We start from the raw sequence: 25,117 nt of genomic DNA, 5'->3' as shown, positions 1-25,117 counted from the left end.
GTCTGTCAAGAATCTGAATAATCCTTTGTATACTGATGGCTTGTTTCTCACGTAAGCATCATCCATTGGGGGGAAAAAACAAAGTTATCAGTCCTTAATGAGTATGTAGTCCAACGCCTCGCTTGTTTTTCAGAGCTGGAAATACAGCGAGTAATTTATCTTGACGCATATCTAATTAGCTATGTCTATAATGTGGGTCTCCTTGCTTCTCAGATCCTGTTTTCCACTGCAACAAATGGTCAGATTTTCAAGGGCCAACTGGAGAAACTGGGGCGGAGGCAGGGTAGAATTATGCAAAGCAAGTTGCCCCTTGTCTCAACTTCCGGAGCAAAAGCACAGCACAAAGAAACAGCTGGGATCGTTTATGTTTCTCGTCATCTAATATTTTAGGAGCTGGGATCGTTTATGTTTCTCGTCATCTAATATTTTAGGAGCATTGTTTAAATATATCCGACTGCAGTTCACAGTAAGAAATGCAATTTAAATAACAGCAGGAAACATGCTTTTACCCTGATTATTCATTTATTTTAAATACTGGGTCTCTATGAGTCTACGTAGTCCTGGAACTTGCTACGTAGAATAGTCTGGCCTTGAACTCACAGAGATCTGCATCTGCCTTCCAAGTGCAGACTACAAACATGGCCTACCACATCCAGCTACTCAGAAAGTAATTTTTTTTTTTTTTTTTTTTGGTTTTTCGAGACAGGGTTTCTCTGTGGTTTTGGAGCCTGTCCTGGAACTAGCTCTTGTAGACCAGGCTGGTCTCGAACTCACAGAGATCCGCCTGCCTCTGCCTCCCGAGTGCTGGGATTAAAGGCGTGCGCCACTACCGCCCGGCTAGAAAGTAATTTTTAAAAAGGATTTATTTCATGTGTATGAGTGCTTTACTTGTTTGCACATGCCCAGAGACTGGGGTGGTCAGAAGAGGTGGGATTCCCTGGAACTGATGGGTGTGGGCTATCATGTGGGTGCTGGGAAGAGAGAGAAACCAGGTTCTGCAAGAACAACAAGCCTTCTCAACTGCTGAGCTCATCTCTGGCCTCCCACAAACTAATCTTCGCTCGGTTTAGATGTGATGCATTCTTATCTTCTAAATTATATTCTATTAAAACCTAATTCATTAGAAAAAAAATGAAAACCGGCTTTTCAGATACAGTCTGACAGAAAAATACAAAAACAAATAGCCAAAACCACCACCACCACCACCACCACCACCACCACCAACGAAACTACACTGCTCCCGGTAACAGGCGACACGTTCCGATCTGCTGACAAACTTCCTCACATGATATACCCCCACTGGCACAGCACCTCACGGCAGTCTGGCAGTCTTGGTGTTTTTCAAATGTTGAAAGATATCTGATTCAAGACGTGTCTGAAAGATCAGGGGCCTGACATAATTTATCTGATTCAAGACGTGTCTGAAAAGATCAGGGGCCTGGCATAATTTAAATGGGCAGTCAGTTGCTCTTTCCTTGGGCAGTGTAATGACCAGGCAAGTCTTTGATTCTACCGCTATGAGGTAGATCAATAACAGGCCAAACTCCGTGGCCTATTTATTCGGAAGTAGCATTTGAAGATGATCCAAATGTCATCTGATTTCCTGTCCAGGGAATTAATGGAAATTGTGTAAATTTAAAACAAAACACACAGTTCTAAAGTAGAAGGGAAAGCAAGGAATTTTTATCACAGAAAACTGCCTTGTTAGCGGGGCTGAGTGTCCTCTTTTTGTTCTTCCGTACTGTAGCTTGCTTTCCTCGGATGACCACCTCTACCCGGTTCTCTCATCAACTGGATGGAGAGGGGTTCCTGGGGTCATGGTTAAAAAAAAAAAAAAGCCAAAGATGAAGTGTACGAGTTGAGGTACTTAAAAATAAACTCAGGCTTTATTTTCAAATTGAGAGGCATTGCCAAACTGCCACGTATTTGTTTAAACTGTCACCAATCCCACTGTAAAACTTAATGACTGTAAAAGCTGGCACGAGGATCCTGAACATGACTAGGAAGAAAAAAAAAAAAGGCCTGCTAGGCTATTTTCATCCCAGCGTGACCGAAATCCACGTTTCAAACCTTTCTTTTAAGAGGAACACAGCAAGTGAGACGCCACAGTGAGCGTTCTGCTGCGAACAGGAAGCAGCAGTACCCAAACGCTTTTCAAGCCACAATTTCGACTTGAAGCCTCCTCTAGGGCTGGCTGAGGATCTGGACCGAGCAGGAAGGAGGTCGGGAGGCGGGGACCAGATCGGCTCAGGTGAGGCCGGCCGGGTTCCGACCTCCCCCAAGGCCTCGCTCAGGGGACCAGCGGACCGGGTCCTCGACGCCAGGGCCTCCCGAAGGAGCACCCGGAGGCGAGATGACCGCCACAGCTCGCCATCACAGCCAGGGTCCGGGCTGCAGGCACGGCGCTAGGCTCCGAGTCCGCAGCCGATACCCAGGCCCGCCCCCTTGCGGCGTCACGTGACGGGAAGGGGGCGTGGCGGGAGCCGGGGCTGGGGGCGTGGCCGGGGCGAGAGGGGGCGGGGCCTGGAAGGTGGAGGCTCGTGGCTGCTCGCGGCGGCCAGCGAGGCGGCGTCAAGGCGGATGACAGCATTCGGCTGCGACGCGCTCCCAGCTGGGCGGCGGTGGTAGCGGCAGCGGCAGCCCGAGCGGCAGCGGCGTTCGACTTGGCCGCTGCCGAAGAGCCGCCGGCGGTAGGGGAGGAAACGGGGGGCCCGCCCTGGCCCGCGGGGCCGAGGGACCCGAGTTCCCGCGCCGCTCGGGGCCGAGCCCCCTCCGCAGCTAGACTGCGCCCTCCGCCGGGGCTGGCTCGCAGTTGCCGCCGGCCGCCGCCACCGAGAGAAGTTGGGGGTTCCCACCGGACACTAGGACCCCGGGCTCTGGGGTCACCGTGATCCCGCGGAAGCCTGCTCCCGGCGAGCCGCCTCCTCAGGGGCTCCGCATCGGTGAGTGGCGCTCGTCCCTGGAGTTGAGGGGCAGCGGAGTCGTGCCTTTGGGGTGACTGTACTCCCTCTGTCCCATGTTCCGAGCTCGGGCTGTGGGCGCTCCCGGGCACCCCGCGCCGCGAGTTCCTCTCCCCGCTCCTTTGTCCCTTCGGGAAGGGAGATTGGCAAGGCTGGCGGGGGTGGCGTGTTTTGGGGCCCACGGTAGGTGCGTCTGCAGCGGTACAAAGCCCAGCAGGGACCTAGGATGGGGGCGGGGGTGGCTCTGCGTTCTGGGTCCCGAGTGTCTGCCCCTCCCGAAGTTTGACAGGGCGCTGGCGGGGCTCGCCGGAAGCCCCCCGCGAGAGGGGGAAGACCTGACGCTTTGTCGCTCGGGGCGGTTTAAGACCAAGCTTGGGGTTTTCCTGTGACAGCCCCCGAAGAGGCTGTGCCGCTCTCTGCAGACCGCACCCGCCTTTGCAGAGAGTGTCGCGGTGTTCCCTCAACCTCACCTCCGGTGGCCCTCTTGCCACACCGGAGAAAAGGCGGGGTCTTCGTTGCACTTATTTTTTTTTTTTTTCCGTTTTGTTTGCTGCTACGTTGTGGAAAGAGCGGTCAGGTGCCAGGGAGTTTGGTAGGGAGCATGCTTCTGGTTCATTGAGCAACCCACTCCAGACCGGCGGATGCGAAGCAACAGTAGATGCAGATTTTCCATTCACTAAAGTCATCCAACACTTCTTTATGGGCGACATCTGCGTTGTGAAACATAACCTAATTTCATTTTAACTAAATGCCGTCTGAAGTAAGTAACTTAGGTTACTCTCTAAACAGATGGGACAAGTTATCCGATGATATGAGCAGATCTGCTTTAAATAACTTAATGAAGTTTTTGCCTTTTTGCTGCTGGAAGACTTAAGTAACATTTAGTAGTGTTAGAATGTCTTGGATATAGCAGAGCTTTTTTTTGTTGTTGTTGTTTTTTAAAGTAATTAGCCCCAATTTAAGGCAACTTAAAGTTTTTTTTTTTAAATAACCATTTAAAAAAGTTTCTGCCACTTTAAGGATTCCAAAGAGCAAGTGAGGAACAGGTAAATTGCTTGTTATGTTTTTTTCTCCCTTAGGGTTTCATCTAAATTTGATCATGCAGAGAGAGACTGGGATCAGTTGCTACGCTTGCTAGAACCTGCTTTGCAGTGAGATTCTTAAGACGCTAGTTTTATAGAACAGGTTGGCGAAGGAAGGAAAAGGCCATGCTATTTAAAATGCGCCCTATTAAAAAACGCAACCAATTTCAAATATGTTACTCTTTCTTTTGGTAGCAAGTCTGCAGAATGACTACAATATGCTTGTTTAAAGTGCCAGTACAGGGAATAGATGAAACTTGAGACCTACGTAAAGGTCTTTAATTATGGAGATTAAGTTGTTGCGGTCAAATTCCGTTTGAACAGTTTGAGCCACAAAGATCAACACAGGTGCCTAGAAATGATTATCTAATTAAAACTGGGCATGGTTTACTCCTTTCATTGAGTTGTGGTCATTACTGAATGTCTCATCTGTGCAAATGTCTTTTCATTTCAATTTTGTTGTTTGTTTGCTTTTGTTTTCTGAGACAGGGTTTTGCTGTGTTGCCTAGCTCGCCATGGTATTCATTATACCAAGGCTAAGGCTGGCCTTGGAACTTGGCAAAATCCTCCTGTCTCAACCTTCTGTCTGCCATGTGTATTCCACTGCCTGACTTTTCTTGTATTTTTGAAGCTAGTGAATGTTTCTTAACATAGTCATAGGACTTAGATATTTGGTAAAATATCTACATTTTTAATATCATTTTTATAAAATGTAAAAATTTATATATATTTAGAAAAAATTCAAAATTTTCTAAATTCTTTTTTGAATTGACAGTTAAAAATATATACTTTGGAGAGAGCTATGCAGTCCTTTGAGATGAAGTTCTCTTCGGGCTGCTTTTTAAAAAATTGAGACAATTATAAATTTATAAATGTGCCATTACACAAAGATCTTTGTTGCAAGATGTTAACATTGAGTGGGCTTAGTACATTTCAACTTGGTTTGGGCAATTACTAATTCATCAGCAATTGATAATTTAGACAAAGAATTTATAGATGTTTTGCATTATTATTTCTGAAAACTTTTGCCCTTACAGCAATACTTGAAGAGTTATATTTTGACATTTGTATTATATCCAAAGTTGAAAACATAAATAACAATAATCTTGGAATACCAGGTAATCAAAAGTGAGGATAAGATCATACCTTATTCTTATAACTATGACCTACAAATGAGACATAAGTACGAGTCTGGGCTACCGACATGCTGGGTGTGGTGTTGGCTGGTGATCTGCACTCGGGAGATAGAGGAGGGAGGGACACCTTGGATTTACAGCTAGCCTTGAGATCCTGTCCTAAAAAACTTACCAAACAAAAACCCCACAAACCTCTGAGAAACTTTTAATGTAGGTGACTGCATGCAGGAAGATCATCAGGGGTACTTAATTCAAGCAATTGTGGTTGAAGTAGTTTTCTTGTGGGCGGAACCATGGGTAAATATATGGACCAAGGTGTGTAGATCTCATGTCAGTATATAATAACCACATAAGAGACGTTAGATTTATTCTTCTGCCTTAGTCTATACTGCAGACCCTCAGAAAAAGTATGAAATCAAATTTCAATCTAGAATATTTGGCGATTTTTCTTTTTTTCTTCCCAAAACATGTTGTGAGTTATACACCTCAAAGGGAAGAAGTCTTTAATCTGGAACTCCATATGCCCAGGCTTTACCCTAAATAAATTTATGTTTGTTATCTTTCTAGGCGATGTAAATGCTCCACAATAGCAATGATCCATTTTGTTATTCACCAGCAGTGAAAACTCTCCAAAATAGCAACAACCCACTTTATTTATCAGTTATTGTATGAATAAAAACGTAATCCCAGACACTTGGCTGGAGAACAATTGGACTGTGTGATAGTGTCTTTCAAAGTAGGTACAAGTAGTGAGAGGATAAAGGGAACAAGTCATTTAACCTGGGAACTGCTTGGAGAAGGGCATTTTTATGTTACGCTTTGGAGTAGGTTGTGTATCTGAAGGTAACCTGGTATCTTAAGAGGATGGACAGAATGGACCAAAACCAGACCTGGTGGTGCAGGCCTGTAATTCTAGCTACTTGGGAGTCTGAGACAAGAGGATCACAAGGTCAAAGCCCACTTGATTTGCAGAATGAGTTCACGATCAGCTTAAGCATGCTGACATGGAGACTTAGCTGGTAAAAGCATTTGTCAACAAACCTGATAGCCTGAGTTCTGAGTTTGAGCTCTGCTGACTGCCAGCTTTGCCAACTTCCTTAAGTTGTCCTCTCCTCATCACGCACACACACACACACACACACACACACACACACACACTCACATACACACGCACACACGCACGCGTCCATACTCTCCTTTGTGACACAAGCACTACCCATCTGAATAAATTAATAAATAAATGCAAAACAAGAGGCTGGCTTAGCAACTTAGTTAAAAGTAGAGAGAACCAGGCAGTGGTGACACATGCTTTTGTCCCAGCATTTGAGGCAGAGGCAGGCAGAGCTCTGAGTTTGAGGCCAGCTTGGTCTACAGATTGAGTTCCAGGCCAGCCAGGGCTACACAGAGAAACCTGTTTCAAAAAGCATCTCTCCCCCCGCCCCCCAAATAGTTTTGGGAATGAGTTGTAGATTAGTCAAACAAAAGAAAAGGAAATTCTTTGTAGTCAGACCTGACATTGAATTCCTGATCTGGTGCTCCTTTTACAGGAGTTCCCCACCATTCCCTACAGGTAGTTTCCTTTGAGGGAAAATGTTTTCTGAAAGAAGTGAATCTTACTGTGTTACTGTCTCTTGTCATAGATCACAAGGAATGCTAGATTCCTCAGAATTGTAAAACTTTAACTAAGGGATATGAGTGGCAGAAAATCTGGCCCTGTAAAATTTTTAGAAATATGTATTGTTTAATTATGAGTACATGTGTGTCAGGGTACACATGAGTGCAGGTGCCCGTGGAGACCAGAAGAGGGCGTCCATCCCCTGGACCTGGAGTCACTTGATATGGGTGCTGTCAACCAAACTTGGGTCCTCTGGAAGAGCAGCAAGTACTATTAACTGCTGAGCCATCCCTCCAACCCCTAGACTTTGTCTTAAAAGAAATTATCTTTCTGTTCACACTTTTCTGTTCATTGCTTTGGAAAACAAAAGCCAAGGAGTTTTCAAGTTACTGTAACTTTTTTTGAACAATTCTCTAGTAATATGGGTGAGTCTAAACCATGAAGATGTCTCCTCTCGGTTTTATTCTAGAATTCAGTGTTTTTTCAGTTAATAGGCTTCTAAACATTTCTCTTTGTGTGTGCTTGTATGTATGAGCATATTTGTATGCACTTATGTGTATTATGAATAATAAAAACCCAGAGAAAGATATTGGGGTTCAGCCTGAATATCAGAAAAGGAAAGCAGTCAAGCCACTAGAGAGCTCTTACCACTACAGAATCTTTGTATTGAAAGAGAGCGATTTCCTGTTTCATTCGCCTCTAGTGCTAGGATTAAAGGTGTGCACCACCTTTGCCCAGCCTCTGTGGCTAACTAGTGTGGCTGCTGGAATTAAAGGTGTGTGCCACCACTGCCTGGCCTGTATGGCTGACTAGGTGACTGCTTTGTGTTCTGACCTTCAGGCAAGTTTTATTTATTAAAATACAAATGAAATACCATTACATTTCCCCTTTTTGTCTAAAATAAAAAGGCTATAACTAATATAGAATAACTATATGCAATAAGTACAATAACTATATACAATATATACAGACAATAAATGCATCAATAATGTCTAGTTCATTTGCATTTGACAAATTCAGAGAAAATACTCCATATCTTCCCTTCTCTTAGTGAGTTCAAAGTCTTGTACCTAACTCATTTTCTATTATATCTTACTTTTTTTTTTTTTTGGTTTTTCAAGACAGGGTTTCTCTGTAACTTTGGAGCCTTCCTCGAACTAACTCTTGTAGACCAGGCTGGCCTCAAACTCACAGAGATCAGCCTGCCTCTGCCTTCTAAGTGCTGGGATTAAAGGCGTGCACCACTATCGCCTGGCTCCATAACTTGCTTTCTGCGTCAGGTAAACAAGGAAAACTATTAACTATTGAGTCTTCAACTCCCTCAGAGATGCAAGAAGGAAATAATATTAACTGAGTAAGCATGAAGTGCAAGCAAATTATTTCCACAAAATGAGAAATGACAGAAACAGCTGGCTGCCTGGAGAATCACCCAAAGTTCCTCTGCAGCGTTGGGGCATCCATCCTTGGCCTGCAAGCTTAGCTTATCTGACAGACTTTTCTGTGAAGCAGGATATTCAGAAGGGCCCTCCTGCCTTGTCTTGAGAATGTTTGGCAGTCACTTTCTTTTGTGTTCTGCTTGTGCAATTACAACAGCATACTGTCAGCAGTCCAGGCAAGGGCATTTTCTTGCCCAGTGCTTACTTTTACCACAAAGAATGTAAACTTCATGTGGAGTTTCTTTGATGCCCATTATCTTTTCTGAAGTAGATTGGTGCTGCCAGGAACAAACATATCCCATTGTCAAAAAAAAAAAGTCTATGTGCCAGGTGGTGCACACCTTTAGTCCCAGCACTTGGGAGGCAGAGGCAGAGGCAGGTGGATCTGTGTTAGTTAGAAGCCAGCTTGGTCTATAAGAGCTAGTTCCAGGACAGGCTTCAAAGCTACAGAGAAACCCTTTGTGTGTGTGTGTGGGGGAAGTCTATGTTATTAAAACACTTTAAATGCCCTATTCTGTAGATCTCTGAAGTTTTTGGAGATAACCTATCTAAAATATATCTTTGTCTTACCTTGAAAATATACCTAATGAGACTACAAGTTTAATTATAATAAGTGATTAACTACTAATCTGCATTTTCTTATTATCCTAAACAGTAGGTAATAATAATTTTCAAGGACTAGAAATTTGCGTTACATTGTTAAATGAGCTGTATAGGTCCAATACCTTGACCAAGAGTAAAAATGTATGTACAATATGTTCTAACAAAATTAATCTCAAATTTGTATCAATATATAAAATTTGTATACAATATACAAAAATCTATTCAATATAAAACATTTAGAAATTAGTAGCTGCTTTTTAAAAGTGGATTCAATAATCTACCTTTTTATCTTATATCTACATCCTCCCTTTTTTTCTTTTCAGGGTAGATTTAGTAATCTATCCTTTTATCCTAGCATGTCTTGTTTTCTTTTCAAAACAAGAACCTTGAGTCTAATTTCCTTTGTTTACCTTTTTCCTGTTCATTACCAACAACAACTTGTAACCAATCCCCTCTAAACAATGATACATATCCATACCCCATTGAACAGCCAAAAACCACCCACCTCTTGGGAATGTCATATTCTTAAATTTTTTCCTGCTGACTGAGGGATTTAGGAAATACAAAAAAAAAAAAAAAAAAAAAAGAAAGAAAAAAATAGATTACAGATTACTTGTCAAGTCCTGGGATATGTAGCTGTATCATTTGTCGTCCAGTCTTTGCATAATGGGAAAGTGCAGGGCTTATTTCAAGTCCTGGCTAGAGTGGTCTGTTAGACTGAATCATCTCAGCTAGCCACCTCGAAATTGTTCTGAGCAGTTTGTAGCCCAAAGCCAATCTTTAAGTGGTGTTATCCTAGTCCTGGTGAAATTGTAATTGTGGGGTCCCATTCTCCTTTTGGAGTCTTCAGAGGTTATTGTTAGGTGTGCTCATGGTTCACTGCAGAGGCTGATAGCTCAAACCTTCAAAATCATGTACAGAAAGGTAGAGAAAACGTTTTTCTAGAATTAGTTAATACTCTATATATGACCATTAATATCATGGCAAAAAGTTTAGTGTGTGAATGGATATATATATATATACTATAATTAAAATTATAAATTTTATACCTTAAGAAAAGTTGTTAAAGAGTCAATATAAAACCAAAGGATTATAAGATCAGTGGCAATAAAATAGTCCTTAAATAATTTGTTTTTCTTTTATTTCATATCAGGTGGCTCTTCTTTCATGAGACAAAGATTTTGGATTTCACTTTAATAAGCATGCTTGGGTTTAGAGAGAGAGAGACTATAAACTCCAAAGCCAGTTTTAATGTTTAACTAGACTGGGACTACAAAAAGATTATTTGGATTATATGCCTGTAGAGAATAGCAGAAACAACATTTGGGAAGATTTATAAAATTTTATCCATTTGAGCTGGGCAGTGGTGGCGCACGCCTTTAGTCCCAGCACTCTGGAGGCAAAGGCAGGCGGATGGATCTCTGTGAGTTCGAGACCAGCCTGGTCTACAAGAGCTAGTTCCAGGACAGGCTCCAAAACCACAGAGAAACCCTGTCTCAAAAAAAACAAAAACAAAAAAAAAATTAGCCATTTGGAAATGTTATATACCAATAGGTCAATTTATTCTTTTTTTTTTGGCGGGGGGGGGGCATCTTCTGGATGATGTGTCCAGTGTTCTTCAGATTCCTTAACTGGGTGTCTTCATTCTCCTGAAAAGACAAACACAAAATTCCTCCCCAACCCTAACTTTGGGGAGATTCTCTTTGGCAAGTTCTATCTGATCAAATACAAAGCAGTTGTTAGTCTTATAGGTTAGTTTAGATTAAATGGTCGTTCTGTTTGATGAGTTTTCATGTCTTGTAATTAACAGGTGTCTCTTGTTCAGATTGAATCTTTATCAATTTTGGTGGTATCTATAGCTTTTCTTCTCCTGTGGAAACAAAAGCAAAACCCCTTCCCCAAGGTAACACATGTCCTGGCTTCCAGTCTGAGGTCAGTACATCTTTAAAGTATATTGACTGATTTAATTCTGTACTGTTTCTACTATCAATGTCTCTCCACAGCTCTTGTTCCTTTCTCATTAGCATTTAGAAAATTCAAAGTTAATAGCAATGTCTTTTGAAGGGATTTTTATCATCCCTTTCTGTTTATTTAACATATCTTTTAGAATTCAATTTGATCTTTCTGTAACTGCTGGCCTGTAGGTATATACCTGTGTGGCATACCTGTAATATGTTTTATAGTATAATAAGCAAAAACTGTTTCATTTTCTTAGAGACATATCCTGGGGTATTGTTTGTCTTTTTTGTACAGGTATACCCACGATGGCCATAACTTCTAGCAAATGTGTGATTACCGAAGCAGGCTTTTCTGAACTCAAGGCAGTTACCCAGTGAAAGCCTGAAACCTGAATAGGTATCAATGATGTGGTGTACATAGTTTAGTTTTCCAAATTCTGCAAAATGGGACACATCCATCTGCCAGATTTCATTTCTTTAGGTACCCTTTGGGTTACATCCTGTGTTTGATGTGGTTGTATAAAGAACATTTTGTTATAATTTCCTTGGCTTGTTCCCATGTGATAGAAAAGGTTTTTTTTTTTAATTTTTGCTATTGACATGATGGGTTTTTTTTATGACATTCTAAGATCTTCATCACATTTCCAATCAATAATTGATCGATTTCTTCATTACCTTTTTCTAGAGGACCTGGCAGACCCATATGAGATTGGATGTGTGTTATGTATATGGGATGATTCCTATTCCTGATTGTATCTTGTAACCAAATAATTAAGTCAGTTCTTTATCATCTAGTATAAATTCAGTGGTTTCAATATGCAAAACAACTTTCTGCATATTGTGAACTGGTAGCTATGTTGAGAGGTTCTTTAAAGTCCCTTAGAACCATGAGAATAGCATAGAATTCTGACTTTTGTACAGAATCTTAAGGGCTTTGATCCACTTTACTTAAGTTTTCTGATTTGTAACCTGTTTTTTTCTGATTTATTTGCATCAGTATAGAATGTAGGGGCTCCAGTTATTGGTGTGTCCTGTACAATGCGAGGAAGGATCCAGTTAGTTCTCTTTATAAGTTGAATTCTCTCGCTTTTGGGAAGATTGTTTTTAATCTCTCCCAAAAAATTACTGCAAGCTCTTTGCCAGAGTTCACTTTCTTCCCATAATTTGTCAATTTTATCATTATTAATAGGTACTGCAATTTCTGCTGGGACTATTTCTGCTAATTGACAAAGTCTCAATTTTCCTTATAGAGACTTTTTCCACATAAGTTTTTAATTTTTTACTCAGTTTATATGGTAAAAAGATCCATTCTCAGGTAACATCCTCCCTCTGAATTAAAATTCTTGTAGGGGAATATTTGGAGGGTAATATATGGCCAGAATTCAGTTATGATTTGGATCCACATGTGCCTTCTGTAATTTCTCTTCAATCAAAGTCAATTCTCTTAAATCCTTGTCACTATCTAAGATTTTGTTTAAATTAATCAGGTCATCTGGACGTCTACCAGTAGCATGCTGTGGATGGGAAATGTATCCTAGCAATCTTAGGAAGTCAGTAAGAGTCTGCAATTGGCTGGGCAGTGGTGACACACACCTTTAATCCCAGCACTCAGGAGGCCACTGTCCACCTTTTTTCCTGCGTTCTGGAGAATGAACTGTGTCCTTGTTTGTAAGCCCTTCAATGACCAAACTATCTCCCAAGCCAGAGTTTGTAACATTTCTTAGCTATGCTTTTTGCTCTGGTATCTGTTTGTTCTTTATGAATCTCAAACTTCATTATATTGGGGCTGGGGAGATGACTCAGTGGTTAAGAGCATTGACTGATCTTCTAGAGGTTCTGAGTTCAATTCCCAGCGATCACATGGTGGCTCATAACCATCTACAATAGAATCTGATACCTTCTTCTGGCCTGCAGGCATACATGAAAAGCACTCAGACATTAAATACAAATAAATAAACTTAAAAACCTTCATTATATTTTGTAAATTCTTTGTATTTTTCATGATCTGTGGCACACTCTGATATATATATATACATTATATATATATATATATATAAAATTATACTCTTAACACACTTAGCTTTTGGAAGTCCTTATTCTATTCTCACTTGACAATATACCCATGTCAATATATATATTGACACACACATATATACATATATATGTTTATATCTACTATATATTGTATTACTATTTGGGATAATATACATATATATATATATACTTATATGTATATGTAATGTTTGAGATGTACTGTGTTTCTAAATAGTAAAACAGCTGATAACCACAAATCTTCTATTTTAACGAGAGACTGAAGAAAGGGTTATGGTTTTAGATGGTGACTGTTTTCAAATAAAAAAGCAGGTCTCTTATTTAGGGTTGTTAAAAATTGATAGCCTGAGGGAGTTATAGCTCCTGCGGGTGCCTTTGAGGAAAAGTCCATTGCTCGTGATAATAATAGCTAATGTGTATTGACTCCTAAATGTTCTTGACACGTATCATGTTTAATCCTCCCAAACAAAGGTTTTCTTCTTTTTAAAAATGAAAGACATTTGTAGGTTGAGTTGCAGGCATGGAGCCCTCTGAAGGCTTGGGCTTGAGGTCAACCTGTTGGTGGAATCTGTCCTGCACCTTGTCGTGTTCAGTGCAGTTATTTCTCATGACTGTCACTGAGGGGACTTGAGTTTTGGCTGCCAAATGCTTGTATGTGGATAGTAGTTTATAAAATTTTATAGTGTCTTGCAAAGAAATCCAGACCTCCTTAAGTTACAGAATCTCTAGTGGAAGTGCGCCACCTCTGGGGAGGGAGGAGCGTGGTATAAGCAGTGTTTTGGAGCAGGAACAGTGAGGCAGCAAGCTGGCGACAAGAAGGCTTGGGTACCTTGTTCAAGTGAGATTAGGGGAAGAATTTACAGAAACTGGGTGTGCTAAGTGTGTGATTTTGTGTCTTGTGACTATCCTACCGTTTAAGATGAGCAGTTCAGATGTAAGGAAAAATAGCACTGTGCATCATAGTGTGGCTTTTATAATAATATGTCGATACTGCTTACAACTTTTGGTGTAATAGATTCTCTTATCACCTTTATTTTAGAATTACAAAGAAGCAGAACAGCATTGGCTTGGTGCCAGACTGAGTTCAGAACTTCTTACTTTCTTTACACTGACCTGGGGTGGCCACAAGGGAAGAAAAATACATATTTAGGCTGAACTGATAGGCTGCAAGGGAAACTGTGCCCAGGGCCAGCACCCTGGGGGTTAGTTTGTCATGGTTCTTACTTAGTAGGAATTTTTTACTAGAAAGTAAAGGAAACAGAAATTAGCAGTAAGAGCCAGCAACCTTGTCCTGGGGCTACTGCTAGGAGGGAGGAGGCCATGCTGGAGAGAGGTGGGAAAGGTAGCTGCTGTTCCTGCTCACTACAGTCTTCCTCCCTGTCATCTGCTGAATGTGCTGAAAATGAGGTGCTGTCGCTGCTGGATCGAAATGGCAGAGAAGTGGGTGCTCGTTCTTTACTTTTTCTCCCAGGTGAAAATCCAGGTCTGGAGGCTGAGGTCTTATGGGTAGTAGACATAGCCTCCAAGGATCTAGAGTCCCTAAACTAACAGGTAGAATGCTCACAGGGCTACCTGTGCTTGCACAAGCATGAGGATCTTGCAAACCTGAGAACCCGATCTGGATTACGGGTGAATGCCTGGACACACTGGCCGGCTAGCCTAGCCTAATCAGTAAGCCCCAGGGCTCAGATAGAAACTAGGTGAACAGTGCATCAAGAGTGGCACCCGAGGTGTCCTTTGGCCTCCACACACAAGTTGTCTGTGTCTTCCTGCACACACTCCTGTACTTGCATATACACCTAAGCCCCTCCCCCCATGAGCACACACCTGCTAAGTCAACAAACTGGTTCCAGACGGAAGAAAACTGTGCCCTAAACAGGAACACACCACAATAGTCTGTAATTTTGATTATGGGAAGCTACTGAAAATTTGGGGTTAGGTAGCTAATGCAGCAACAGCTGTAAGGCATTGAATAGATGACATGTTTGAGATCCTAAGACTATCTGTAAGAACGATAGCTGAGGTGATGCTGCTTCAGTGGCCAGACCTGCGAGGCCTGCGAGTCTGTGTTTAGATGGACTCTGCCAGTCTCCGCGCCCGTGAAAGCTTTGCCTTGTCTGCAGACATTACCATGAGAACTAGGAAGAGAGAAAACTAAAAACTAGAAGAGTTTCTTTTTTTTATTTTTTATTTTTATTTTTTATTTATTAAAGATTTCTGCCTCTTCCCCGCCACCGCCTCCCATTTCCCTCCCCCTCCCCCCATCAAGTTCCCCTCCCTCTTCAGCCCAAAGAGCAGTCAGGGTTCCCTGCCCTGTGGGAAGTCCAAGGACCACCCACCTCCATTCAGGTACTAGAAGAGTTTCTTAAGGCAGAACTCAGCTTGGCACATGGTATTTTAGCTGCGTAAGTTTTGGTTGTGAGTTCCTGTGTGTTAGAGAATGGGTAGCCCATCCCTGCACCCACTAGATTCCAGTACTTCTCTTAGCTGTAACAACTGGAAGATGTTGCTAGTCATTGCTAAATGTGCCCTGGGGGAAGTGAGGTCACGTGCAGTAGAGAATTGGTGCCTTAAAGACAGAGTGAACCTGCAGGAAAAACACACTTTAAGCTGTAAAGAATCACCCTTTTTATTTAAAGAACATTTCCTTCTGTTAGGGAACTGATGAGGGTTCATGGAGGGAGATGGTTTCTGTATATGGATGGAAGGAAAACTATAGTGTTTTTGTAAAGATTGTAGTTTCTACTTGCTTTTTATTTATTCCTTTAGTTTTTCCTTTTGCGACAAGCTCTCCCTGTGTGGCTGTGGCTGGTCTGGAACTCACTGTGTAGACGAGGCTGATGTGGTCCTTCTGTTTCTCAAATGCTGGCTATAGCTGTGTGCCACCATGTGTAATTTCTGTCCAGTCTTGATCTGTACTTAAATCTATCAAATTCATATGTAAAGCCTCCCTTAACCCTGTGAACCAAATGTAGGGCCTTGCGTACTCTAGACAAGCGCTCTACCAGTTAACTTTCAGCTCAGGTGAAGATAATACGAACTTTTCCATTTTTCCCTTTCCTTATTTCATCTCCTAAAATCATGACTACCTTATATTTCCTGTGTAAATACAGTTTCCGCTATCTAACTGTAGCTCTGCAGCATGTCCTGAGTTGTTTATAAGTGACTAAAGCAAGTAATGCTGATACTATGACTATGGAAGTTTGGATTAGGCAGTATGCACAGATTATGATTCCTTTTCTGTAGATTTTATTATGTAGCCCATGAGTTACTAGAAAAAAAAAGTTAACAATATCAAGATTCATAGACTTTATCAGTTCTGACTGCTTCATTTTAAAGAAAGTCGGGCAGGACTTGATGTTTTCCTTATTTCTGGTTGTCCGCTTTGCTTACAGTATATGCCGCTATCATGAAGTCCCCGTACTCCATCCCTTTACCTGTTGCACTGTTTTCAGTTTGAATTGTCAGTCTCTAGTTTAACAGTTTGCCTTTTCGGTTTCTTCCTATAACTCCCTTTGTTGTACTTTGATGGTTTGTTTTGAGACAGGGTCTCACACTGTAGCCCAGGCTAACTTAGAACTCCAGCTGACTCCGAACAGCAGTCTTCCCCCGCCAGCCCCTTGAACACTAACAATTATAGCAGTGAGCCAGCATGCCGGCCCTCATTCTAAATCTCTATAGCTGAATAGCATAGCTTCCTTTCTCCCCTCTATATTCTTGTTGAAGTATACATCCCCAAGGTGTGTGTGTGTGTGTGTGTGTGTGTGTGTGTGTGTGTGTGTGTGTGAGAGAGAGAGAGAGAGAGAGAGAGAGAGGGAGAGACACCCCAGAGGACAATTGTTGGGAGTCCTGATTTATTGCTCTTCACCTTTTGTCCTTTAGACAGGGTCTCACTGAGCTTGGATCTTTCTGTTTCTCTAGTTTAAGCTGGCTGTCAAGCAAGCCCCAGTGATCTTTCTGCCTCAGTCTTCTGGTTTTAGGCCCCTTCAGCTCAGGCCACACCACCTGTTTTTTTTTAGGTGCTGGGGATCCAAATTTAGGTCCTCATGATTGCTCATCAAAAGCTCTTTGCTGAGCCATGTCCTCGGCTCACTTTTGTTCTTCTGACTGGGACCCATGTAGCCCACACTTTTCCTAAATTCACTTTACAGCTGGGGATGATCGTGAACTTTTGTAAGAATATAATGTTAGAATCTAGCTGTCACTCTGGCCATGGCCACAGTTGACACAGCTTTTTCCCTTTACAGACACCAGCAGGTACCCTACTGAGACATTGTCCATAAGTCTGCAGCTAAAAGTCTCCCAGCTGCCAGGATCTTTTACCTGGGGAAATGAGTTTCATTAAAGGGGCTTTGTTCTTGTGGTGACACATTCTGTTTCCAACTCTCTTCTCTGTCTCTTGCCTGGGAATCAGAGAGCCTGGTTATAGACTTTTATTTTGAAACCGGTCCATCCTCCAAAAAGTGGAATATGAACTTGTTCCACACAGTTTCCATTGTAGTCTGAACCCTAGGCTTTTCCAGCTTTATGAAATGCCTGTGCCCTTGGTAATGTTCTGCCTTTGTTTTCCTGCTTGCTTGGTGGGCTTTCTTAGGACATCCTGCTTGTCTTATTTTAACTTTCATGCTTGTGATTCTTGTCTGTCTTTAGGGGCTTCCTTTCGCCCCACTCCTAGCATTTTCCTGAGGGTAATCAACAGATTCTCTTTCCCATGATGTTGTTCTGGTATTATCCCCCATGGCCTGTTGTTTTTGTAATTATTCTTTTGCATGCTTACTTTTCCCTAGGCGCCTGGTGATTGTTGGTTGACCTGGAGTCTGCAAGGTCTAGGCATCCTTCCCTCCTACTGCATCCTTCCCTCCTACCTGGTGTGAACCACTCTGTGTTAGGCTTTTCCAGTGAGTAGGAGTTCTAGATGGAGCATTTGAGATCAGGGCAATAGAGTCTGTCCTTTGGCCAGCTTTGTTATAGGTTAAAAGGGAGGTAGCTAGCAAGTAGGGCTGTAGGCTTTTTAAGTGCCAGACAATTTTACCTGGTGTCAGCATTCCTACCTAACTTTCATTTTCTTTTTGGAGAAAAGATGTAGGGATTAAAGAAAGGAAAAATATGACGAGTAGAGTGGTTGGCACAGGTGTGAAGTACTGGGTTTTATCCCCAAGACTATCAAAACCCAAACACAGCCCACAGAACGAGTTGTCATTTCCGAGGGAACGGTGCTTAGAACCTAGAGTTGAACTTGGTTGCTTGATGCCCTCAGTATGTTAACTAGTAAGCCATTGCTTATTTTGGAGGACTTTGTAGCTTTGTTTCTTTAGACTTCTCAACTGAAATTAATAATTTTGTGATTTTGATTAAATACAGAAGATACATTGCCAGAATGATTCTCTTGGGGCAGATGAAATGGCTCAGTGGTTAAAAGTGCCTGCTGTGCTTGTCGGACCTGGAGTTTGATTCCTAGAACACAAATGGTGAAAGTTGTCCTCTGACAAATATACTGCGACACGTGTGTGTCCCCTTCCGCCCTCCCAACATCACACACTCAATAGTATTAAATTAATTCACTAAAAGTTTTCTACCCTTGAGATTGATCAGAATTTGTTTTTGGAATCGACTTTAAAAGTCATTTCCACCATTGCTGATTTTTGGTAGTTATTCTTTGAATAGTAGGAGTTGTGTTGGTTTTCATAGATCTTTTTGAGTTGGCATACAGAAGTGTAATTAGTATCTTGTTTACTTGCATTGTAAATGAAAGGTAATGGGTACTTTGGTTGTAGTATTTATACCTAGAAATTACAGTCAGAGAACATCTAGGCCAGGGTTAGGTAGGTATTCAACTCCATATTTTTCTTTCATGGCCAAGTCTGAAAGCCATTCTAAATCTTCATTAAATCTGAAGAAATTGTTTTTGAAATAGAATATCAGTGATAAAATTATATAAGATTATTTTGAATTAAGATTAGATCTTGCAGTTTAAGATATGATTATTAATAGATTTTTCAACTTAAGTGTGGATATGAGTTTTTACTTGTGGGAAATTGGGTAACTCATTAAGTCTATTATAACTGTTTGCCATACTTAGTGAATAAGAAACACACTTATCTTTTCTAGTTTCTTAAGTCAAAACAAGGTTAATATTTTTCTTAGAAAAAAACTTTTAGAAAGATTTGTAGAACCAGGTAAAATTTAGCTATAACTTAAAAATATGATCTTTTAAAAACATTTAAACATTTAATATATAGAACTAAATTATTAATATGTGGTTAATAGCAGCATAATTGTGAGCATAGTCCTTAAGATTTGAATTAGTTTTTGAGACCTCTGATAGGTCAAAGGAACCTAGCATTTCCATATTGATTTAGAAAAGAGATACACTAGGAGAATAAGGATCCTGCCAGAAGTATGTTATCTTTCTAAGTGCATGTGTGATCTTGACAAACCACTTAGTTGCTCTGGTCTTAGTAAGGAAGAGCATTGGGAACAGGTGACCTTGAGGATTCTTTTGAGGAAGATATTAGAGGTTAGAATCCGTATCAGGAAATGTGCTAAACTACATAATCCTTAAAACAGTTCTGGAATAAATGATATAGGCATTTTACAAATGGGATGACTTCACTTCCTATAAGACCCCATGTTTAAGGAATACATTTGCTTATGAGCTGGTAAGGGACCAAGTGAGAAGCTGAGGTTTAGCCTGTTTTATTCTGTGGCTCAGGACACTGCTTTCCTGAGCCATGTTCGTACATTAGATGTCAAATTTTATTCTTAACATTTGTTCATTTCATAGTCTGTAGTTTGTAATGAACTTGTTTTGTGTTACAGCATGTCACTCAGTAAAACCAGAAGTCCGATATTAGACCTGTCTATGAGTTGTGCACAGAGTGCAAACGTGACCAGATTTAAACAGATAAATCAGAACTTATATATAGGAGGCAATTAGTGAGTCCAAAGTTATCTTGTATTTATTTCAGCAATAATATTGTTCAGAAACATATTTAGGACCCTTACCCCTGACATAGGACCCTATGTGTCCCAGGCTGGCCTTGAACTTGCCAGTAGCCAAGTCTGAGTACTACTTCCCAAGAATGGAATTGCAGACATATGCCACTATGCCCAGCTCTTCTGACTTCCTCTTAATGCTTTTGACATCATTATTTTAACATATATTCTGCATGGCAAATTAGATCTTTTGAGAATAAATTTGATGTTTGAAAAAAAAAATAAGAGCTCATTTTGAACCAAACCCTCCTCACTTAGGAAACAATGAGAAGTGTAAATTTTAGTTAAACATAAGCAGCGACCATAGGGAGAACACATATTCTCGAGTCTCTTAGAAGGTTATAAGAAAAGAGTCGTTTCAAGATTGATTTGTGTGCTGGCAGCTTGAATGGTCTCTAGAATGGTATAGTCTGGTTGAGCATTGACCTATAACAGCATTCTAGAGGCAGAGAGAGGAGTGTTGGGAGTTTGAGACCACCCTAGTTACATAAAACCTGTCTTGGGAAACAAAACAACCAAATGGAGGTGACTTTCTGTCTTGTCTTGTGAGCAGGGTCCCATGTACTCCAGGTTGTATAACCTTGAGCTCCTGGTTCTCCTGTCTCCACTTCCCAGGACCTGAGAGTCTAGGATTATAGGTCTGTGTTCCCATGCCTTGCTTGTGGTAACCTTTATATGAATGTAAATTCTGCCTCATTAGTTAAAATACACCCTGAGGTTATTTTCGTTAGTTCTGTTTCCTGTTTTGGTTGATGCTGTGCTGATCTGGCACTGTGCTTTAGAGAAATAAGTTGGTGAATGAATTCTTTCCATTTTAAAGATTGTCAGATTTTGTAGAACAGTTTGCAGAAGTTTGCATGGTAATTATTGGTTAAATATAACTAGTGTTATATAATTTTTGATTGTCTGTGGCTTCGTACAAATCCAAGCAGATATCCCATCTGAGTGTACTCTATAAAGCAGTCTTACATTTAAATTTAATTTTCTCTTAAGAATTTTGATAATGGAAGTTGGGGTTGTAGCTGAGTTGCTGGAGTCCTTGCTGGGTATTCAGACGACCCTGTCCAGCCCTCAGCACTGTATAACCCAGACTGGTGCGCGTGCCTGCCTGCACTCTGATTTCAGAGTCATCTGTGGCAGCATAGCAGGCTGGAGGTTGTGTTCACATGGCTGAAACCCTATTTCAAAAACTAACAAGAACCAGACAGCAACCCCCCTTTATAGGCTGCATTATCCCTACCTGTGTAGTATTTGGATATTAGAATACTAAGTTCAGGTAATAATAAAGAGATATGATTGCGGAGGAGTTTGTACTGTCATTCTGTCTTGGGAAGGTGTTTATTTTCCTTTTAAAGCTTCCAGATGGTTGAGTTTAAGGATGTATCTTGGTTCTAAGAATTAAAAGATAAGAAAAATATCTCTAACATCTTTCTACTTCGGTTTTATTAACTTGTATTTGAGACAGGGACTTGCTTCTGTAATGCAGGATGGAGTATTCTGTGGCACAGGCAGGCACTGAACTGCTGCTGCCCTCCTTTCTCAGCCTCTGATTTCTAGGATTCTAAGTGCACAGGCCTCGCTTTCTATTACTTCTTCAACAATACATTTGCTCTTGTGGTTGCAGCATAAGTCACTGTTACAAGACCACAAATCAATTTGAGTGCAGATCACTGTACCAGGAACTGACATACGATTCAGTAGGTGCTAGGTGGATATGTGCTCTGCCCCCCCCCCCCCCCCCCGTGTGTGTGTAGGCAGGAAGGAACGCTGGTAAATTACTAATTTTACAACTGAAACTACAACTCACTTTGTGGGAATTCCTAATAGGCAGGAGTAGAGGATGCTATAAGGATTTGCTGACCTAGGGGATGAGAGGATCCAAAGGCATGAACTGAAGGAAAAAGGAGTACTCTTGTTTAACAACTCTCAAAAACAAGGAACTCAGCTTTTGTTAGGAACTGAAAGAATTCACAGTACCTGGGGAAACTGTAAAGGAGATCGGGTGGTAGTGTGATAATGCTGTGGAAAGAGATTGGGTCATCTGAGGCGTGAGAACATCTAAGAGTTAGATAGAGTTCTGTCTGCCGCCAGACTCCAGGCTCTGGGTACCAAGGCAGGATATTATGTAGCCGGATAGACCAGGTTGGTCTCAAATTTTGTATGTACCCAAGGATGACCTTGACTATTTTCCTTCCTTCCTTCCTTCCTTCCTTCCTTCCTTCCTTCCTCTTTCTTGCTTTTTCTTTCTCTCCTTCCCTTCCTCCCTCCTTCTATCCCTCCCTCCCTCCTTTCCTCCTTTTCTTTATTTTGGTGTTAGGGTGTCACTGTGTAGTCCTGGCTGGTCTACATCTTGGTATGTAGACCAGGTTGCCCTAGAAGTCACAGAAATCAACCTATCTGTTTTTTTTTTTTTTTTTTTTTTTGGTTTTTCAAGACAGGGTTTCTCTGTGGCTGTGGAGCCTGTCCTGGAACTAGCTCTGTAGACCAGGCTGGTCTCGAACTCACAGAGATACGCCTGCCTCTGCCTCCCGAGTGCTGGGATTAAAGGCGTGCGCCACCACCGCCCGGCTAACCTGTCTTTCTCTGACTCCAAAGTGTAGTGTTTGAAAGTATGTACCCGTATCCCTGGCCACCTTGGACTCTTGATACTCTTACTCCTAAGCACTGGCATTACAAATCTGTATCCCACATCCAACTTAAGAGTTGAGATTTCTGTGTTAAGGTTTCTTGGGTTCACAAGCCTATATTTTTGTTCTATCAGTATGGAGCTGCTGTGTTGCTAGGGTACCCTTCACGGCAGTACAGGTGGGGCAGACCCTTGCCAGTTTATGGATGAGCATCTGTTCAGGGACCCAGCATAGCCTGTAGCTTGCTGTGCCTGAAGGAGCACTCCATGCCCTGCATTTCATCCTCCCACTGTGAAGAGCAGAGATGGCACCTGCGGAAACCGCTGGTGTGCTGATCCCGGAGCTGCAGGGAGGAGCAGCACTGTGAGGAGGAGGTCCTCCCCTGGCCATGAGCTTCCTGGATTGCTCCCTGCCCTGCTTTCCTGCAGTGAAGCCAGTCAGGGCCCACTGGTACTGGTACAGTGCTCCTGTTGCTGTTCTCCAAGCTTTTGGCCACACCTCCACAGAGGCAGAGAGTGTCTTGCTGTCAGTTGTGGGGATGGGAGGTGCGGTCTTGGGGAAGGAAGCAAGCTCAAGTGTGACCTCGCTGCTGTGATTGCATCTGATTTTCTGGCCCTGTTTCCACAGTGATCTAAAAGCACACGCAGACCTTCTTGGCACTCTGTTCTACTAATTACTCCTTTGCCGTGCATTAGCTACCCATGGAGCGGCAATGCAGGGACTGGATGCTCTACATCTGGGAAAAGCTCATCGAGCTGTCAGCAGATACTCTGGACTCGTCAAGAGTAGACTGAAGCTGCATTCAGGGAGACTCTGAGGGAGCTGCCTAGATTATCCTAGTCCAATATCCAAAGCTCCTCAGAACTCCAGGAACTAGGGGTTCGGCCACATCAGCATTCTCAGACATGACAACTGTCATGTGGACCTGGACAGGGTCCCTCTAGTGGTCACCAAGTAGAGGAGGGGTCACTGTCACCTGCTCCCTGCCTTTAGGAAGAATCTCCACCACATCTGAATCCTGGATGGGGCTCCTCTCTGCCTTGTAAACCCCACGGTGTCCTGCTTATCCCCAGGATGTGCTCTGCGGGCCTGGTTAGCCATATGGGTGTCTTTATGGCCAGTCAAATACTATTCCACAGTTCTGATCAGCTTGGCTCGTCCATCTCCATCTGGGGCTAGGTCACATTGGTCAGACAAATCAAAATAGATAAAATTTATGCACTAGCATTCCTTTTTGAATCTCTGTGTTTGGACCTCTCATTTTCTCAGTTGTCAGAACGCTTCAGTGCCTTCCAAAGGCCCTTTCTAAGGTTATCATTTGTATCAGCCCTCCAGGTTTCTTGATAGACATGTGCGAGGGGAACCAACCTAGGTGGTTCTCCTTAGCACACCTTTAAGGCCCTAGCAGTCTGCGCTCTCGGAGGGAGGAAGAGGAGTTCTCCTTGGACCTTCCACATGTGTGCTGTCTTCCACTAGATTAAATAAATAAAAGTTAAAGGAAAAAAATAAAAAACAAGAAGGTAGGGGGAAATGGGCTAAGATTATGGTGAAATGGGAAAGCACTTATTAAATTAACATGGGCAAGGCCTTGGGTTTGATCCCCAGCACCAAAATAAAATGCAGGTCCTTGGCTTTATAGAAGACCTACAGACTCAGGAACCTTAGGATGATTCTGATTGATCTTGAAAGGTTTGGAACTTGGGGCCCAGCATTAAAAGTGGTTTGTGTTCTTCCAGAGGAGCTAAGTATGATTTCTAACACCCAAGTCAGGTAGCTTCAACTCCAGGTGATCCAATACCCTTTTCTGGCCTTTTCACACCTGCACACATGGCGCTCTCTCTCTCTCTCTCTCTCTCTCTCTCTCTCTCTCTCTCTCTCGGCGCTCTCTCTCTCTCTCTCTCTCTCTCTCTCTCTCTCACACACACACACACACACACACACACACACAATTAAAAATAACTCTGTCTTTAAAGAAAGGGTTTGAATCGTTGCTCTAGGCCTTTTGATGTACGGTTTTGTTTTTTTTTTTTTAACTTTTTTTTTTAACTTTTTTTTTATTGAGAAAAGAGAAAAAAAAAACAAATTTCCTCCTCCTCCCAGCCTCCCATTTCCCTCCCCCTCCTCCCACCCTTCTCCCCCTCCCCCCACTCCTCTCCCCCTCCCTCTCCAGCCCAAAGAGCAGTCAGATTTCCCTGCCCTGTGGTAAGTCCTAGGTCCTCCCCCCTCCGTGCATTTCTAGGAAGGTGAACATCCAAACTGGCTAGGCTCCCACAAAGCCAGCACATTACGTAGGTTCAAAACCCCGTGCCATTGTCCTTGGGTTCTCATCAGCCCTCATTGTTGGCCATGCTCAGAGAGTCCAGTTTTATCCCATGCTTTTTCAGTCACAGTCCAGCTGGCCTTGGTGAGCTCCCAATAGATCAGCTCCACTGTCTCAGTGGGTGGGTGCTCCCCTCGTGGACCCGACTTCTTTGCTCATGTTCTCCCTCCTTCTGCTCCTGCCCTATCACATGACAAGAGCATTTGTTCAACTATGTTCATAGCAGTATTATTTGTAATAGCCAGAACCTGGAAACAACCTAGATGCCCTTCAATGGAAGAATGGATGAAGAAAGTGTGGAATATCTACACATTAGAGTACTATGCTGCGGT

At 42.3% G+C, this 25,117-nt stretch overlaps 1 protein-coding gene across 6 annotated transcripts in view; it reads left to right on the top strand.

The window, feature by feature from the left end:
• Nucleotides 1–2,530: 2,530 nt before the first annotated feature.
• Osbpl8 (oxysterol binding protein like 8) overlaps nt 2,531–25,117 on the top strand; it is a 138,694-nt gene continuing 116,107 nt past the window's right edge. For all 6 annotated transcript variants that reach the window (XM_041665843.1, XM_041665817.1, XM_041665826.1 and 3 more), the window contains exon 1: nt 2,531–2,942. The gene's annotated coding sequence lies outside the window, so the exon portion shown is untranslated. The remainder of the gene's footprint in view (nt 2,943–25,117) is intronic.

The sequence above is a fragment of the Microtus oregoni genome, unplaced genomic scaffold (assembly GCF_018167655.1).
Source record: "Microtus oregoni isolate MIOR12 unplaced genomic scaffold, Mior012 000001F_ref0000356, whole genome shotgun sequence".
NCBI classification, from domain to species: Eukaryota; Metazoa; Chordata; class Mammalia; order Rodentia; family Cricetidae; genus Microtus; species Microtus oregoni.
Note: the sequence above shows the minus strand (reverse complement) of the source record. Positions and strands in the feature narration are given on the sequence as shown.